General features: G+C 39.2%; 1 long non-coding RNA gene across 1 annotated transcript in view; it reads right to left on the bottom strand.

Moving 5' to 3' along the window:
- Positions 1–20,913, bottom strand: part of LOC147582508 (uncharacterized) — a 218,566-nt gene that overhangs the window by 86,939 nt on the left and 110,714 nt on the right. Inside the window, exon 4 of the long non-coding RNA XR_015249208.1 lies at positions 1,230–1,385. This is a non-coding gene — a long non-coding RNA (uncharacterized LOC147582508). The remainder of the gene's footprint in view (positions 1–1,229; positions 1,386–20,913) is intronic.

Below are 20,913 nucleotides of genomic sequence, written 5' to 3' on the forward strand. Positions count from 1 at the left end.
AAGAGAATTAAACTGCTAGCAACTAGCTTAGAAATTACCTTTCTTGATTCCAGCAATTCCAACTGCAAAAGTTGTGTCATTGTCTATGTATCTGTGGCAAATGACAGCAGAAAGGAAAGGGTTGCTACTACATAAATACCATGTGCCCACTCCAGTATTGCTCTCCTATGTGGCATACATAAAGACAACTAATTTTCAAAGATATTACTTGTCTGTACACATCTACACATCAAGACTGACATATGCATGGCTGGTCTGCTGGAATAATCATATCAACTCTTTTAATACCAAAAAAAATCGAAAGTAAGGTTTTTATACAGGATAATTAAGCAAGCTAATATAGTAATAAGTGGAATACACAATAAGAATATGTACTAAAATATCTGCTTTGTGCAATGCAGAACTGGTGTTTTAGGAGATTAACAATTATGATCGCCAGCCCTCTTCTGATTCTATAATACTCCACACAATCTTTTTTAAATTACTTTATTAACCTTTCCTCCTAGCACAGAAGTGCCCGATTATAGATAATATTTCAAAATCATCTGAGGTGTAAGTGTGTTTGATTTGCTCGGTAATTATTTGTCTACTTTATTACACTGGCCGAGCACACAAGCTCCTTGACCAGCTTTATTTCAAGTCCAGTTAAGAATAGGGTCATATCATTTTGTGGATCACTTCCCTTTGGGCCCCAACGTACATGAAATTTTCATATTGGAGGGATGGGGACGGTGCACAGAAACTTAGTACATTTTAAACATGGAGAAACCATCCCCTGCCCTGTCATTAAAGGTTTCAGGCCCTGGGCTACATGGGAAGAACGTTGTTCACAAGTGAAAGGAAGGTGTTTATTCCCTGCATGATTAGGACACAGGACATTGAGGGCTGAGCATGCAAATGTCCCCTGATGAAGTCTAAAAGCACATCACTCACATCCTTCTGGTGGCCTTACCCAGGGTCTGTATAATCTGTCCCTTGTCATTCATGGCACCTAGAACAACACTTCTATTTTGATCTGAATCATGAATGCATTTCCAGCACGTATTCTGACCCATTCAAGGCAGAAAGGAATGAGCAGGGGGCAACCACAAGGGGAGATCACAAACATTTTCCTTTTAACAGGGGTCTGGAGGAAAGAGTAATGCCTGAAAATCACACTGGGTGTTGCAGAGGGAAAGTTCTGTCTGTTTCAACTTTACAACTCAGGGGCAAATGAAACTGATACTTACATGTTCTTAAAGACGAAAATGCATTGAGATGAAACTGGACGCTTGGCTTATTCTTGAGGGCCACCACCAGGATAAAAGCACAAAGCTGGAGGACTCTGTTTATTGTCCACAATCAACAAATTCTGAAATTTCCATATGGAGCAGGATTCCAGGGCTCTGTTAGTAATACAGGATACGGCTGGTCAGCTCAGTCACCCATGGAATTACAGTGTAGGGTATGGATGCCAGTATTTTAGACCCAAACCGAGCATAAAAAACACAAAGTAAAATTCAGTGTCAGCACAAAGTTGACAGCGAATGATTATAACAGCTTCGAAGCTTGAAAAAGAGTGTAAATAACTAGGATCCCCTGCGGGCTCACTCAGCCTGCATACATAACAACCGTGATGGACAGCCTCTGTGGTAAAGTCGGGGAAACGAGGCACTGGGAAGATGCAAAAATTCCGCCAGCAAAGAGCCTTAACTGTCACCTTTCTGACTAAATCAGCTACTTTCATACAGAGGGAGAAACAGAGCAGTAGGCTACGCCTTTGGAAGACCAATTGCCCTTTTGCCTAGGAAGCAGGAATGTTAATTATCGGCTCTTCTGTGGTTATCAAGGCACTGCAACCCCCAGCTTTTGCACTTCACGAACACTCTTCTCCCTGATCTTTAATCCTTGGCGCTTTTAGTCCACAAAAGATTGTTATTCAGAACAACTCTGCCATTTATAGAATGTAAAAATCAAGGCAAAAAAAAGAACAGTCGGCCATCCCAACTGAACTCTTAACTCACTGGAGCGCTTGGGACTTGAAATTTAATTTTCATTTCTTTTTGTATGCTTCTGCACACCAGTGTGCACACACAAATACCTGCATTCAGCAACGAATGGTTTTCAAGTACTAACAAAACGACAAGCACATCATGGCATGTGGCCTCCAGCCTGGTGTAACAGATGCCACTTTGTGTGTACAGAGCCTCGTCATCACTTGTACTCAGACACTCGAAGGAGAAAAGAAAGCAGCCAGGTCTTCTGCACACACCTAGCTAGCACTCCACAGGTTTGTCATTCATTTACAAGATAATTAATCAATTAGCAAATGATCCCTTTCCCCTTTGTTATTTACGCTGCAGAAGAATCCCATCTCCAAATGAAATGGCAGGCCACTTGTATTGAAACTTTGCCCTTCAAAGGCATTGGTCTTATTTATCTGAATTGAGCAGATGCTTTGCAATGCTAGCCCATTGTAACTGGACTGTTTGCTATTAGAACCTGAGTGAGATTTAAGCTAAACAGAAGAGCATAAATATGACATCCTATAGACATTCATGATGATCAACTGTGCTGTATCATCACCAGCCATTGCTACTTACTCATATAGGAAAAGAGGGAGAAAATACACTTGACATTGCTAAAAGGGGAACTACAGTCACTGGAAGGGAAGGTGAAGATGGAGTTTACACAGTTACTGGCTCTAGAGTACAACTCTGGGGTCTTAAGACGCGATTAAATTACTGCAATGTATACATTCTGTTTACAGTCTCAGCAATTCCCATTTCTTTCAGAGCTCCATAGTATATCTGGTACTTCTTTGGAGAGCAAAGATATCAGGCAGCTTTTGCTTAGGGACCGGGTGTTTTTTTTTTTTTTTTTTAATCAGGTCTCCCAGATAACCATCACTGAGGAGAAGATCTAGGTAACCATGGTGTGATGGTAATTCCATCAGATCCTGCTCTGATCTAAGACTGGTTGAAAGAAGGAACGCCTGTAAAACCCCTTCACCTCTTAGGGTGTCAAGATGCCCTCACTGTAAAATACGCAAGTTGAACTATGTGATTTTTTTTTTCTTGTTGTTGTCGCTCCTTGCACAGCTATCACGTTCTGAATCTCTGCATCCTTCCGTATTAACACTGCTGCTGGGTGGGATAATAGAAAACACCTTCCCCCTCCAGCCAGGGTAAGGGTCTAAAAATAAAGCAAAGAGCCCCCAGAATCATACAAACATTTCAGCAGCCAAATGAGCAGAGTGTCTCTTTCTGTTGCTGTGTTTTTAAGTCAACAATTATGTATGAAATTACTCCTGTGCACACAGAACAACAAAGGCATTTTGGGTCCATTTGTACAGGTGAGAAAATGGGTCAGCTATGTAACACTGAACCCCAGGTGTGCACATGGCAGAAAAATTCTGTCATCTATTGCTTTCATGGAGGACTTCTGGGGCAGGCTCAGAGCCCCACGTAGTCACTTGCCAAGGCTTTAATAATAGAACAGCTACAAGGAAAACTTCCCTAACCCTTTGCTCTGTTGAGAAAGGACTTAAGAATAAAAAGCATTTGAATGTTTTAAAAGCAACTGTGAAACTTAGTAAATGAGAAAATTAGAGAAAGGTCATTATAATATGAATGAATACCCTTAAAAACAAACAAACTAACCCCAAACCTTACTGTGCTTTTTATCTTTCCCAGAAAAAGAATGGTCAAATGCGTACAGAAGCAAACTCTACTTGTTAGCCATGCTGAGCAAAGCTGGATTTGTTCGCTCGCAGGAATGAAAAGCACAACAGTGAATCTTGGAGGCATTATTTCTTAGCAAAATTAGCATAACCCAGCACATCAGACTATTAAAATTTAAAAAGGATTTCAAACTGTCCTCGTATCATCAGCAGAGTCATGTCACAGATTTTTTTATTGGTTCGGCAAGCTAGGTGTAATTGTATCAATATTTTAATGCTTGATGCATATTGCCTGTGATACATTGCTTGCATAAATAAAAAGCACCAATATTCAATTGCCAATGAAATAATCACACATTCTAGATCTTTATTATATCATGCATTATTTAATTACAATAATCAGAGTCCTTTTGAAGGTAAAACAAGATTAAAAAGGTTTTGTTTTATTGGATCTATATATTTGATTTAAACTTTACATGTTAGCTTTACATTAAGAATTTATAAGGCATCAGTTCAAATGGTGCTATTATAAGAGTTTATTTCTTTTATAATTAGTACAGTACTCTTAAAGTACTCCGACTACGAGAGATAATATTTCAGTATTTTAATGAGCTTTTTAAGTGTAATTGATGTAACAATCATTGAATTACACATTTCTACCTGAAGAATAATGAAGGAAACATTTTAATGAGAAATTTAATCATTATTAGCAAATGATCTACTAAACTGCCATTTGCTGACATTTAAAAGCTTAATAGCAGAAAACTGTATTTTTCCTACATCTGCATCAACATCAATGGCGATTACTTTTCTGTTACTCTGATTTCCCAGGTTAACTTCCCACCGTCACTAATTTATTTATAAATTTGAGAAAACTTTCTTTAACCCACAGTTGTCAGACCCTTCCAGAAAGTGTGGGGCTTGACACTTAGAGGGATAATTTAAATAAATTAGCCCCTTTTCCAGCCTTCAGCAGTTTTCAGCATAAAAAGGGCTCTTTCTTGTGAGTATTCATGCTTGCATCAGCTTGATTTTGATGAATGCCCTGCGAATTCCCTGATAGTACCTCAGACAGAGAGATCTTAGACCGATGTCAACAAGGGGTTTTAAAGCTCCCTCATTTCAAGAACACATCAGCATTCAGAGGGGTACAGACCTGAGTAAGAGGAGCCTACTATGCAGCTTTGTCAACTTCTGGGGTTGGGTTTTACTGCTGAGTTTACAGAAATCTCTGTGTCGTAGGGAGAGAGATTCAGAATGAAGACGTCAGAGTGGAGTCTGTAACACTGTGTTTAAGGGGGTATAAAAAGAATCACAAGATACTACTAGGTAGGCAGGAATTTATGTAGCCCATTGTAGGTTAAGAGAATTAGAAGAAAAGCTCAGCCTTCCAATGGAAGTCTCACGACCTTCCTTCTGATCTTTATCAGGTGTCCATGTACATTGCTAGTTAGTTCCATAAAGGCCAGTCATTTCCAGGACTCCTCAATGGAGTCCTGCTTCTCTTGCTGTGTGATTTGTTAATACAAATCCCTTTGTTAATTTGTTAATACAAATACTATGGACTATGTTAATGGTCAATCTAGAGGACAGAGAGGAGTTGAGATAGACACACTATTATGTATCCAATGCACAATGAGATTTCTTTCTTTCCCTTTCTTTCCCTCTCTTTCCTCCCTTTCCTTTCCTTTCCTTTCCTTTCCTTTCCTTTCCTTTCCTCTCCTCTCCTCTCCTCTCCTCTCCTCTCCTCTTCTCTCCTCTCCACCCCTCCCCTCCCTCCCCCTCTCTTTTCCTTTCTTTCTATTTCTCTTTCTTTTCCTTCCTTCTTCCTTCCTTCCTTCCTTCCTTCCTTCCTTCCTTCCTTCCTTCCTTCCTTCCTTCTTTCCTTTTTGAGTTCTGAGTTCTGATTTGAAATCCTGACCATGGGCAAAAGAGAGGAAAGAGAAAATGCTAGCGTGACTCATACCAATGTCCTGATGATCACTAAAGTCCCTGTTAGTCTACAAATACTAGGTTTCCCCTAGCTATTAACTTTTTCCATCTCAGAATTCTCACAGCCCTTGTTTTTTTTCTGTCTCCTTGTAGAATTTGCTCGTTTCACTTTGCATTGCTGGTATGGACTGAATATTTGTGTCCCCCCTCCAAAATTCATATGTTGAAATCCTGCCCCCCAGTGTGATGAAATTAGGACGTGAGGCTTTGGGGAGGCCATTAGGTCATGAGGATAGAGTCCTTAAGACTAGGACTAGTGCTCTTACAGAGAAGACCCCAGGGAGCTCCATAGCCCTTTTTGCGCTGTAAAGACACAAAGCAAAGAAGGAAGCCTGAAACCCAGAAGACAGCTCTCTCCCAAACCTGACTGTGCTGGCACCCTGATCTCAGATTTCTAGCCTCCAGAACTGTAAGAAATACATTTCTTTTGTTTGTAAGCCCACAATCTATGGTAATGTGTTCTAGCAGCCCAGACTGACTGGGATACACACTCTCAAAAAAAAAAACAAAAAAAAACCAAAAAAAAAAACATTAGAATTAAAAAAAGAGAACCTCATTTTTATTTCCCTTATAACTGAGGGAGCTAGATTCTATGGCTGACTCTCCACAGCTACTCTCAGTAGCTTGGTGAAAGCTCCAGCCCTGACAGTTTGTGCTGGGCACCACACCTGGGTGTCCAACATCAGGTCTTTCTAGCTTGTAAACGAGCAGACGATGATGATGTTAGCAAATGGCCTACAAGAGATTAGCGCACTCGTGGAACTATGGACAGAACATCTTTCAAGTAAAGGGCAGAGCTGAGAAACAGTGTGTCAGCTTACTTTTTGTTTGGGTGACCATGAGGCAGCAAGTGATTGTTGATACTGTTTATTATGGAAGATGTTGTTGCCAAAACTCCAAAAAACAAGGCTGGCTTACTATATTGGACTATATTTTAAAATTTATTCACCAATCCATTCTGATCCTGCAGTGAAAAACAAGATTACAAAGGACTACTAATAAAGCAGATACCTTCTGCTAATTACACTATGATTATAAATCCTTAATACAGTTGCCTATAAAGGTGACCCATGTGTTACATCCAGAAAGGATACAGGATAGGATAGCACTGACATTTATTTTTTTATTAAAAAATTATTTTACATTTATTTTTTTAGATTTGGATATCATTTGTTCGTAATTATAATACGTGTTCTTGGAGATACAGGACAACTTTCACATTATAATTTAGAATTAAATAAGCATATTTTTTCCAGATCTCCTATGTCAGAAGGAAATAAAGATGCAAAATCAAAGAAAACATAAGTGAATGTCTGGCTGGAAATATGAAGGGTATTTTCAGAGAAACTGGGTCAGGATTAGTTATTAGAAATTTGTACCAAAATAATATTAGGATGGTGTTATTTACTTGTGATACTATATACTGAGCTATCAATATGAGCTACCCATATGAGCTACCAAATATTTATTAACATACAAATTTTTTGGTTTACAATTCAGTTATAGTGATATCTGTCCAATGGAGCAACTTCAGTAAGCTAGTCTCAGGAAAACAAGAGACGTACAACTTGTTACAAGTAGAAAGAAAGAAAGACAGAGTAGGGAGGGAGAGAGGAAGGAAGGATGGGGAGAAAGGAGGGAAGGAAGGAAGACTGAGGGAGAGAAAGAAAGAGAGAGAAAGAAGCTGTAATGTGCAGCACTAAACCAATGCAAATGAAAAATGGAGTGTTTTCTAGAATGTGGAAGAAGTTTTCCTCCTGAGAACATAATGCTCAGGACAAGAAACAGTTCTATTCAAATGGCAGCACAGTGGTAAAGGGCAAGTGCACAAAATGTATGATAGTTTTGGATGCACTTTAATTCCTTCAAGAGTGCCACCAAATATTCTAGTATTCGAAAGGGTGCCATTAATGAAAAAGGGCACATAGATATAAATCAAAGAAAATGAGAACAAGAATCAATTCAAGTGAAAAATACTTTTTGAACAAAAGCAACAGTATTATTTGTAAGTATTTAATGATTCTCTTTACCCTAATCACTCATTTTTATCCATTGTATTGGGAACCCAAAGACTCTAACTCATCCAGTTAGCAAACCAGATATAAACAAATGCTACCTTTAAAATGCATTTCTAAAAGGATCCCTCCAAAGACTGGGGGAGCATGAGATGAAAGCTCATGAGAGTTAACAGTGCCCCTTCAGAGCAGCCTCATGTTGCTGCAACAAAAGTGATCAGTGACAAGTTCCCCAAACAGCTGCTGGAGCCTGATTCCAATTCAGGAGATTCTACCAATTGCATGAAAGCTTATCAGAGAGGTCAGAAAGCATATTCAATCAAGTGAGTTTCCCTTTCTTTTTCTATCATTTAAGGAAAAATCCACCCCCCCCCCACCAATGAAAACCCCCTATGTAATCCCAAGTAAATAGGAGTCCAATTCAGGCTTTGCATCTACTTTGTTGGTGCATCATTCCCAGCTTTGATAAAATATTTGAGATGCATACATCTACACTTACACTGCACACACACACTCACCCTAAATGACTATTGCTTGCTTGAGATACACATAATCAATTCTTTTTGGGGGTTAAACTCCTGTGTCCATTTATAGGAAAGAAGAATCACAACTTAGACTTTTCTCACTTTGCGCTTAAGTTTTCTCATTGTCTTTATCTGAATTAATATTTCCTCCCCGCTTGATCTCTGCCTTCTCGTGTCCTTTTTTTTTCTTCAAGTCAAGCCCAAATCCTGTGGCTTTCCTTTGGTCATCCACAACTAGAAAGGAACCTCTCATCTTTAGAAATGTCACAGTACATTTAGTCTGTATAATTTATACATATCACAATATAGCACACTATTTATTGCCTTGTATCGATCATTAGTTTTAAAAATATAGATATTTTCTGTACAACTAGATTGTAAACTCCTAAAGGGCAGGGCTAGGCCATATACTGCAGTTCTAAGAGAAAGGGACCCACATATTCCACTAACTATGCACCCTGAATAAATGCCCCAACCTCAGTGTTCTCATCTGTAGCTGGGAATAATAGAAGGGTATGTCTCATCAAGTTGTTCTGAGAATTAAATAAGATAATGCATGTGGTATAGTGCCTTGCATATAGGAAAGTGTTCAATAAAAGTTACCTGTCATCCTTGTTGTTAGTTATTGCCTGTTTCCTCCTCAGAGCCACTCTCTGAGTGCCTTGCACACCACACATATTCAATGCTGGTATTTTTGATTGCCTGATGAGTGGGTATCTATGGCTTTGGCCACACAATATCTATTTCTCACTCAGTTAATGGTTCCCTAACTTCTCTCTGCCATTCCTCACTCATTAGTTCTTCCTACAGACAGCCTTACCTCACGCAGACTTCCCGTGGCCTAGTGTAAGCCCATCATTCCACCAGACAGAGGAAGGTCCGTGATGCCCAGGGATTGCCTAACAACCAAACTTCCTTTCAATTATTCTTATCTGGGAGTCATTCTGGGAAACCATTTAAGCATATCAAAGAATCACAGTCTTTTCCTAGATTTCACACACCCCAAGGTACTGAGAGAACACCCTGATAATTAGCCATCCCAGAAGCCCTCAGGTCTAGGAAAGCTCAGACAGCTCTACGAACCTGTCCAGCTGGCCCTCCTATTTGTGGGCCTCACCATTTCACAGTCACTGGAGGTTCATCATTAATCATTCCAAGAGGGTGCCTCGCACATGTTGTTTGAAGGGTAGTAGGAGTTCCATTTGAACTCCAAAAGTGAATTCATCTGAGAATTTGGGCACGTGCAGGTATGTTTCAGAAATGGTGGTATGAGTTTCTTTCTGGTATATGTATTTACCTGAAGAATCAGGTCCTCCCGGGAAAGTGGAGATGTTTGTGCCAGAGCAGTGAACCACATCAAAAGAAGGGCTCCTCTGCCAAGATGAATGACTGAACCCCAGCACTCTGTGGCTACTTTATCCCACATGGGTTCCAGTCGCATGGGTTTTTATTTTTGTAGTTCTGTGAATAAATCTTGCTTTCCCCTATTTGTCCTCCATGGATTAGATGAAATGTGACTTCCTTGGAATCCTGGGCTGGGATGCCTACAACAGGAGGGGGGACGAATACAAAGAACGCTGCACAGAACCTCCCTGAGTTACTCGGCGTTCAAGAAGTCAGCAGCAGTGGTAACAACTCTCCTTATCCTGAATGACACTGCCCTCGCAAAAGGGGACAGGGAATCTTGGCGCAGGCGTTGTTTGGCATTGGGCGTCATGGGGGGTGCCTTCAGGAGGCGAGGCCGTCCTGCACTGGGGCTTCTGGTGTGTACAGTGGTCCTTAGACATCAGACACGAGGACGGTGGATGCCTTCTTCAGTGGCCATAAAGGCTGTTACCTCGACAGGTGCCAGTGAACTGTCACCCTTTCAGCAGAGGCAGGAGAGGTGAGAAACAGGAGTGGAGGACAGGAAAATGAAAACACCTTACCCTCGAGAGAACTAGTGCGAGAAGCCGAAAATCGGGTCCTCCCTGGAAATTCCCAGCACCAGACTTGGGAGGAAGCCTGACATTCTCATAAAGCATGTAGGGAAGGGAGCCAGGAGAACAGCCTTTGGTGATTGTTGCTGTGATTCTGGTCTTCCTCCGGACAGTCAAGGTCTGTGAGGCCTAGAGTTACATATGCCTGGAAGGGCAACATGCTCCGAAATGTGTGAAGATATGGCTCTGCTGGCCCCGAAGTGAAAACATTAATTTTGAATTAAAAAAAAAAAAAATGTGCTTTTTTTTTTTTTTTTCCTTTTTCAAACCTGACATCCGTTTCAATGTTAACAACCTAAAGCCTTTCAAAACATGGTGTGAGGACTTAATGCTGTCTTTTGTAATTGCTGAAACTTTCATTGAAGATGTTTGGTCCTAAGCCCTGAAGATCAGGCATACAAAAGTGAGCGGTGCATTTAAAAGGCAAATGACCCCGTGAAATGTCAGGTCCGGGAACAATTTTGGAGCTGCGGTTGGTGAAAACCGACAAAAATGAGTACTACATGTAAGCAGTAAAACTTCTCACCAAGTCCTCAAAACTTTATACATGATTTTTGGGGCCTCAGATTTAGTTGTTTGTCTCTCAGATCAAAGCCATGGGTCTGTTAAGAAAAATCTATGTCTATTTTTATGGCCTGACTTCTGTTTACAGGAGCATAGTATAGAAGTGGTCTGTATACAGCCTTGGCCGTAAGTGCTATAGACAGTAGCTGGGATTTTTGGGGGTTAGTATTAGCAGGATAGACTCTCTAGCATCTTTTCTCGCACACCTCATTTCTGCAAGGGACCACTATTGGTTATTCCTAGCAAACACCCATAGGGCACTCAGGTTGAGAACACTTCTGGCCCATTGGTGTTCATAGTTCGAAACAGAAAATTCAGACTTTGGGTCCTGCATCTTTGTCCCCAACAAGAATGTTAACCTGTCGATGCTTCTGATGAAGATGGAGTAAAAGTGACCACATTTAACCTCTGCCTGAAAAAAACTAAAAATACCAGATAATATTAATAATGATGATTTTCTAGGGGCGCCTGGGTGGCTCAGTTGGTTAAGCATCTGACTTTGGCTCAGGTCATGATCTTGTGGTTCGTGAGTTCGAGCCCCGCGTCGGGTTCTGTGCTGACAGTTCAGAGTCTGGAACCTGCTTCAGGTTCTGTGTCTCCCTCTCTCTCTGACCCTCCCCCAACTCACACTCTGTCTCTGTCTCTCTCAAAAATAAATAAACATTAATTTTTTTTTAAAATAATGATTTTCTAGACATTAGATATCAGGCAATGGGCAGTGATCCCTAAGCAATGGGAATAATGAGATGAGCCCTACAACTGCCACTAACATAGGCTTTGAGAGGGTATTCAGGTGTTGGTAGAGGGAGGGGGGCATCCAGGCAGAGCCCAGCCGAATCCAAGGTTGAGGATACAGAGATACAGAGCCGGGTATGGGGAGACACAGGCAGCTAGAGCCCCCAGGACACCGTTCCAGACAAGAGAGAGCTGCCAGAGGAAGACTCTTGGAGATCTGCAGAGCGGCTCTTGAGTATTTAGCAGAGTACTTACGAGCACAGGCCTGTGATGAAACTGAGGCGGGGGAAAGAAGCAATCAAAAGGATTAGAGAAAACACTGCCAGGTGCCCATACAGCGCTGGGAGAGTACCTACTCCCACCAAGACTGAAAACCTCATAATTCACAGACCATTGTGAGGAGTGCACAGAAGTCTCTTGCCTCACTAGTGGGAGATAACCAGCCCGAGCCTAAACACTGCTCTGGACTCACTTAAAAATCTTAGAAGTAAGACCTTTCACAATTTCAAATTTCCAGGTAATTTAGTTGTGTCCCAGAACAAAAGAGAAAAATGTTTATGGGACCACAAAAGTAACGAGCAACCAACAGGGTAAAAGATTACCAGATATGCAAAGTGTCAGGAAAATGCTACCTTGATGCACAATGAAATCAATAAATTAAAACTAATCCCAAATAGACACAGATGTTAGTATCAGAAGACAAGGACATCAAACAGCTATTATGACTGTATTCTATACATTCATGGAGTTCAGAAGAGGCATGGAGGGTAAAAAGACCTAAGACTCCTAGAGGTGAAACAAATCTAGATGGGCTTAACAGCGTATTAGTCATTGCAGAAGACAAGATTAGTGAATCTGAAGATGTAGCAATAAAAACCATTCAAAATAAAAGAGAAAAAAAATTTTAAGCATCAGTAAGCTGAGGGACAACTTCTAGTTACCTTACATTGAAATCCTATAAAGAGAGAAAAGGGATGGGGCAAAAGAAGTTAGAAATAATGGATGAAATTTTTCTAAATTTAATGAAAACCAGAGAACACAAATCCAAGAATTTCAATGAACCCAAGTATAAGAAATATGAAGAAAACTACTCCAAAGTACATCGTAACCAAACTCCTTTAAAATCAATGATAGGGGCGCCTGGGTGGCGCAGTCGGTTAAGCGTCCGACTTCAGCCAGGTCACGATCTCGCGGTCCGTGAGTTCGAGCCCCGCGTCGGGCTCTGGGCTGATGGCTCGGAGCCTGGAGCCTGTTTCCGATTCTGTGTCTCCCTCTCTCTCTGCCCCTCCCCCGTTCATGCTCTGTCTCTCTCTGTCCCAAAAATAAATAAACGTTGAAAAAAAAAAATTTAAAATCAATGATAAAAAGATAATAGTAAAAGCAGCCAAAGGAAAAAAAAAAAAACATATTCCACACCAGGGAACAAAGCTGAGAATTCTATCAGATTTCTCTTTAGAAACAAAGTGAAGGGGAAACCGGTGGGGTCTTTAAAGAACTGACAGGAAAATGGCCCCATAAACCCAGAATTCCATACCTAGGGAAAAATACTTTCCAAAAATGAAGGTGAGACAAATATTTTTTTCAGATGCAAAAAAGCTGAAAAACTCAGGACTAGCAGTTCGACATTGTAAGAAATGTTAAAGAAAGCCCATTGGGAAAAAGGAAAATAATACTAAATTAAAAAGAAAAGCTTGCATACGAAAGGAATGGAAAGCACTGGAAATGGCAACACACGAGTACGTATGTGAGAGTCTTGTTTCTTACTGATTAAATCTTTTTAAAAGACAACTGTTTCAACAATAATAATAGCAATGTGGTGTGGGGCATAAAACAAATGCATAAGAAATATGTATGACATCTGTGGCATGAGGACTGAGGGGGCCTCTGAAAGTATACTCTTGTAAGATTCTTATAGTCTACAGGAAGTGGTATTGTAGCACCTTATGTAGAATATAATAAGTTCAAAGATGTGTACCGTAAGTCCTAAAGAAAGCATATACACAAAAGAGTTATAGCTAGTAAGCCAGCAAAAGAAGTAAAAATGGAATCATAATAATAAGTAACCTAGAAGAAAGCAAAAGAGGGAGAAAAAAGTGAATAAAGAACAGATGAGACAAGCAGAGAACAAATGGAAAGATGATAGACTTAACTCTAACCATATCAACAATCACATTGACTGAAAATGATTTGACTGCTCCAATTAAAAGGCACAGATTGTCAAATTTAATTAAAAAAAAGAAAAACTATGTGTCATTTATAAGAATCACAATTTAAATATAAAGAAACAAATACTTTAAAAGTAAAAGGATGGAAGAAGATATCCCATTCTAATGCTAATTAAAAGAAAGCTGGAGTGACTATGTTAATATCAAACAAAGCAGATGCCAGGGCAAAGAATATATCAGCAAGGGTAAAGAATGTCATATCATAATGATAAAAGACTCAGTTCATGAAGAGGACATAAAAATCCTAAATGTTCAGGCATCTAATAATAGAACTTCCAAACACATGAAGCAAAAAACTGAGGACTCCTTGGAGAAACAGACAAATACGTAAGTACAATCTATGATTTCTTTTTTTTTTTTTTCAACGTTTATTTATTTTTGCGACAGAGAGAGACAGAGCATGAACGGGGGAGGGGCAGAGAGAGAGGGAGACACAGAATCGGAAACAGGCTCCAGGCTCTGAGCCATCAGCCCAGAGCCCGACGCGGGGCTCGAACTCACGGACCGCGAGATCGTGACCTGGCTGAAGTCGGACGCTTAACCGACTGCGCCACCCAGGCGCCCCGCAATCTATGATTTCAATATCGCTTTCTCAATAATTGATAGAACAAGCAGACAGAAAATCAGTAAGGACACAGAGACCTTACTACAATAGTATCAACCAAATTGACCTAATTGAGATATATATGTATATACACTCCACCCTATAAACATTAGAATACCCATTCTAATACATACCAAGATGAACCATATTCTAGGCCACAAAACATGTCTCAGTAAATGTAAAAGGATTCAAGTCTTGCAAAATACATTTTCTAACCATGAGAAAATTAAATAGGAAATCAAAACAAAAAGATTTCTGAAAAGTTCCCTTACATTTGGAAACTTTAACACATTTCTAAATAAACCATAGATCAAAGAGGAAATCAAAAGAAAAACTAGAAAGTAATTTGAACTTAATGAAAATGGAAACACCACGTATCATTAATTTGTGTGCCCAGTAAAGCAGTACTGGGGTGGGAGATGGGTATTAATAACATGAAATGTCTGCATTAGAAAAGAAGAAAGATCTTAAATTAATAAACTCACTGTCCACTATGAGAAATAAAAATACCACCACACACATAAAAATAGGATAAATTTAAAAAGTAAGCCAAAGGAGCGAAATAATAAATATCAGAACAGAAATCAATGAAATGGAAAACAGAAAAATAGGAGAGAAAAATCAATGAAACAAAAACAGGTCCTTTGAAAAAAATCAATAAAATTGGGACACTTCCGGCCAGACTGATTAGTAAAAAACAGGCAGAAAAGGCATAAATTACCAATTTTAGGAAAGGGAGAGGCGGTGTCATTAAAACTTTCCATATATTAAAAGGATATGGGAGTATTATATCAACTTTATGTCAATAAATTCAACAACTCAGACAAACAGGAAAGTTCCTTAAAGAAACAAACTACCAGAACTCACTCAAGAAGAAAAAGATAATGTGAATAAGTCTATGCATATTTTAAAATAGTATTTTTAAGTTTTAAGCTTTACCACAAAGAAAATTCCAAGACAAAATGACTTCACTGTTGAATTCCAAACATGTAAGAAAATAATACCAATTTCACACAAATTCACCCATAAAATTGAAATGGAGGAATCATTTCCCATCTCATTTTATCACCCCAATAACAGAACAAAAGATAGATATTATAAGAAAACTACAGATCAATGTTCCTCATGAACACGATACAACTTGTTTTAATTAGCAAATGGAATTTGCTGGAAAGATTTTGCTTGATGAGCAAAATAAATCAAAGCTAGTAAAACCACACAGAGTAAGGTCTATGATGCTATCACGTTGTCAACTCCTCCAGTAGAATAGCATTTTATATAACTAAGTTTCTCATTTCCACAAAGTCAAAAAAGCAGTAATTCTCTTCATTCACTAAAGTGACCATGCTTTGGACATTGAGGAGGGATAAAGTGGTGGTTAGAACACAGATTCTGGAGTCAGACTGCCGGGGATTAAATTTCAGCTCCACTTCTTACTACCTTTATAACTTGTGAACATCGCTTAACTTCTCTACACATCAATTTCATCTGTCTTAAAATGGAGATGATCTATCTCTTTCTCATAGGGATGTTGTGAGAAAGAAATGATTTAATCCTTATAAAATGTAGAGAACAGTGGAGTGCAGCATGGAGAACACAGTAAGGCTCGCAAAGGCTAGCAAGGAACAGTGGCAGAAGTAGGAGTGACTGTGTCCTAGGAATAGCCATGAATGACAGACATTGAACAGAGTTTGGAAGAATTTTATACTTGGTGTTATGCCAGGAAGACAGTGAGGGACAAGCACACTACTAACAGGCAACAGTGTAAACAAGCACTTAGTAGCCAAAAGGTTATTGGTATTTTTCATAAACTGTGATTAAGATAATACATGTTGAGGGGCACCTGGGTGGCTCAGTTGGTTAAGTGTCCGACATCGGCTCAGGTCATGATCTCACAGTCCATGAGTTCAAGCTCCATGTCGGGCTCTGTGCTGACAGCTTGGAGCTTGGAGCCTGCTTCGGACTGTGTGTCTCCTTCTCTCTCCGTCTCTCCCCCAGTCATGCGCGCGTTCTCTCTCTCTCTCTCTCTCTCTCTCTCTCTCTCAAAAATAAATAAACATTAAAAATTTTTTTAAAAAAGGTAATGCATGTCGAGGGCAGAATATATTTTTAGGACATGTGGGGAAGGGGAAAAAGAGGAAGTGGTAAACAAGATAGGAGTTAAAAGCTGGAAATTGACCAGATCATGAAAAGCCTCCTGTGCCTTGCAAAAGCAGTGCAATTGGATCCCGGTGAAGACAGAAAACCATTGAAGAATTTAACACGAGAGCATCATAGGCAGATCAAATGGATCCAGGAGAAGAAAGCAGAAGTCAGGAAAACTTGCTATGATGCTGTATAAGTTTCCTTTTGCTGTTTGTAACAAATTGCCACAAATTTAGTGGCTTAAGACAACACAAATTTATTTTCTTTGAGTCCTTGTGTTAGAAGTCTGGCACCAGTCTCACTGGGCTGAAATCAGGTGGTTGGTGGCATTTCCTTCCTGCTGGAGGCTGTGGAGTAAATTCACTTCCTTGTCTTTTCTAGCTTCCAGAGGCCACCTGCTTTCCTTGGTTTGTGGTCCCTTCCTCCATCTTCAAAGCCAGTAATGAGACCCTCTCATCACACATCACTCTGGCCTGTTATGCTACCTCTTCCACTTTTAAAGACCCCCGAAATTCAATTGGACTCACTCCTGTAATCCAGGATAATCTCCCTATTTTCAGGTTACCTGATTAGCAACTTTAATTACATAGGCAACCTTAATTTCCCCTTACCATGTAATGTAACATAATCACAGGGTTTGGTGACTAGGACACGGACAGCTTCAGGAAGCCATTATGCTTCCTACTACAGAAGTTATTACAAAATCTCAGGTAAGACAGGGTATGGGTTTGAACAAAGGTGGTGGTAATAGAAACAGATGGGAAGGGGTGTCTTTAGATGCATAAGTAAAAGAATACATACACTCATTTGGGTGGGTCTGGAGGGTACAGAGGACATGAGGGAGAATGGGAGATTACAGATGTCTCCTAGTTTATTAAGTTTAAAAAACTGGTGAAAGATGATGTCATTGATTACTGTGAATACAGTTTCCACTGTGTGATTTATAAAGTCCTCATAGAATGTTAGGAGTGAGATGCCCACAAGGTTGCTGGAAATTGGGTCTGTAATTCAGGAAAGCAGTAATACAGCTGACCAAGATCTGAGCATTGGGCATGTAATATTGGCATGAAGTCTCAGAATAGCTGCTATAAATTACCAAGCATCCTAAAGACATAACACGCACATACTCACACTCGATATTCAGTAGCTTTCATTGGTACTAACTGGTACTTAACATGACAAAGTTAAGATCTATCTTAAGAACAAAATGTAAATGATCTACTGTATCTGCAACTGAATCTTGACAGGGAGCACATAAGAGGAGCAAAGACTTAGGAATATAATGGTGAACGCTTACAGAGGTGGTATTTCCTAGCTCCCAAAATGTGGAAATGCCAGCTGGTAAGGAAATGTTCTACTCGAAGAAGCGAAGAATTGTGACATGGGCTGCAGCCCGTGACTGTCCAGCCCCAGATTCTCATGTTTTGTCTCTCACAGGAACACCAGGAGACTATATTATTTTTCCCACTGCAAACCATGTTTCTATTTAAGATTTGGGCATTTCCCCATTTTGTGAGAGGCTTCAGCTCTGTCTTTAAAAGGCACTGTTGTATATGGGAAACCTCTGCAAGTTCCCATTGATTTTGCTGTGAACCTAAAACTGCTCTAAAAAAATAAAGTCTTTAAAAAAGTTAGTATCTAAAGCATGATAACATCCTGCTTCAGGATATTGCTCCGAAAGCCCAGGGATTTTCAAAATAAATAATTTATTTTATTCATTAAGAAAATAGAAGTGGTCGGGGCGCCTGGGTGGCGCAGTCGGTTAAGCGTCCGACTTCAGCCAGGTCACGATCTCACGGTCCGTGAGTTCGAGCCCCGCGTCGGGCTCTGGGCTGATGGCTCAGGGCCTGGAGCCTGCTTCCGATTCTGTGTCTCCCTCTCTCTCTGCCCCTCCCCCGTTCATGCTCTGTCTCTCTGTCTCAAAAATAAATAAAAACGTTAAAAAAATTTAAAAAAAAATAGAAGTGGTATGATAATATACTAACAAATAAGGGTGATCTTTTAGAATCCTCTCTAATAGAAAAGATCTGAAGTGTTGTATAGATCTGTTAATTCACAGCAATGCAAACGGTGTGCAGTATAAACCATGAGTAATAAAACATTCTGTAACAAAAACTTAGAATTCCATGTAAATGGCTGGGGGGTGGTTGGGAAGGCAGGGTGGAAATGTCCATTTAAATATAAGACCTTGATTAATTTTCTTCTGTAGTGAAACCATAATAACCAAAAATAAGCTCACTGATGTAGCTGTAGTGACATATGAGTTGGAACGCATGGCGTGTACAAAGGTGAGTAATAAAAGTGAAGCAAACGAGCAAAAATATATCAAAAATGACTAAAATTATGTGTTTTCATTGTTAAGAAGTATAGTGAAATTCTCATCTGGTGAATTCCAATTCAGCATTTACTTGATATATCTTTTATAATTTTCACTCTAATTATAATGAAAATCATTTTTCAATGTAATTTTGTAATAAAAATGTTTCTTTATTTCTCATTACATAAGAACATGATCTTGTACAGTTACTGAGCAGACTTACAATATGCACACTGTATCTTCCCTTTCTTACCATTTAATCTCTTCATAGTCTACAGATGTCAAGAGGTTCAGATTAAGCTTGTTAAAGATCTGCTTCACTCGAACTCACTGATGATTATTTATTTAGCAGTTTTATGTAACCCTGTCATTGATAAGCACTCTATTAATTTGCCGAGGGACAAATCAACACTAGTTATTTTTCTACTGGCTATTAGACTCGGTGCTGCTGTTTGTTACAAACCACTTGCCAGTTAATTATAAATTATGGGTCCTCTTTGCCTATATTAATTGATATCTCCTCTGCCTTTGTAATACTAGACAAATAAATTGAAGGCAAGATTTATTAAGCAGTGTATGTCTTGTGTCTCTTGATTAGTATTCTTTACTTTTTTAACATTTATACTTGTTTATACAGATTTGACACACCAATGCATTAGAGAAATGATCTTTGGGGTGTTTTGTACTAAAGAGAGAAAAAAGATTTAATGGGCTTCCTACAAATTTATTTCAAGTGACCCACGACTCATTGTATACAATTCCTAAAATGCCTCTTGACTTTGTGCTATAGACTAGTGATGGCAGCTTCCCAAATATGCAAAAGATACTATACAAATAGTTGTAACCCTATGTATGTTATTTGCTATAAGGTAAACAAATATGTAGTATATATAACTTAAAATCTATATCACTTTACACATGCGATAACCAATGTCTTTTTCCTTCACTTTACTGCCTACATATATGCATTCTATTACACATGCTTTTGCATATACGTGGAGACCTTTTAAATTCTTCTCATTTAAACAATCTGTAGGTGTAATACATAGTGACAAAACAATAAACTATAGCCAGTTTTAATTTTCAGAAGCATGAATTATGGATGGCACTTGCCACAGGACATGCACCTTTCCATTTGCAGCTCACAGAGGAGCCGGAGTCAGAATTTAGGCCAGGTAGGGAGGAAAAAAAAAAAAAAAACATTATACAAAAGAAAGTCTTAATTCGTTTGCTCCCTGGACAGTATCAAACATTGAAGAATTGCAAATTTAATGGGAAGGATTACCCCAGAGGGTCATTGGACTATATTCTGATTTCAAAGGGCTTCAGAACTTAGCTATCTGCCGAAAGATCTGGGTCTCTGAAATCCTAATTTTATATATAATTTTTCCACTTAATTGACAATTTTGACCCAAGTTACGTTTGCAATATCTAGAATTCCTAATAATTCCCCATCTGACATAAATCTAGCAAATGGACAGTGAGCCCACTGGGGTAGGTGGGTTGTTTTTCCATCAGTTCTCATGGGAAAGAAGAGATATATTGGTCAAGCAGATTTGTTCCTATTTTCAACTCACACATAATTGAATCCCTTCTCCAACATTTTCATGTTTGAAGATTTAAAGACTCCCCAATTAGAATTTAGAAGAAGCCTTTAGAGTAAAATTAGCTAGCTCATTCAGAAAACATGCACTCTGCTAATGTGCTGTGAAACTGACCTTGAGCCACTTTTTAATAATGAGATTTCAAGAATCATCTTCTCCTACATAGCATGCTACCTTTTGTTAGCTGTTTCTGGGCACACCTCCCAATGGATGTCATGAGTGATAGAATTTCCTGATAGCCTTGATTCATTTGATTATGCAGAAAATATGCTATTAATCACCCCTCAACAATTTATTATTTTGTCTGTATATCCTCCATGTTACCCTTCCTACCATTTACCATCTCACTGCTCAAAATCTCTGTCCCCCACAGTCAAACAAGATCTGAGAGAATTAGATTTAAGTTATTAGTTACAACTTGAAATTACTTTGATTAGCAGTGGATTGGGGTTGACACTAACCTCTCAAATAAATCATTTTTGATTATTCACGTTTCACATATTCACATCACTTTTGAACCCAATTACATGGTTAATCCATTGTTTGCC

The sequence above is a fragment of the Puma concolor genome, chromosome A3, assembly GCF_028749965.1.
Source record: "Puma concolor isolate L17-30 chromosome A3, mPumCon1.1.hap2, whole genome shotgun sequence".
Lineage (NCBI taxonomy): Eukaryota > Metazoa > Chordata > Mammalia > Carnivora > Felidae > Puma > Puma concolor.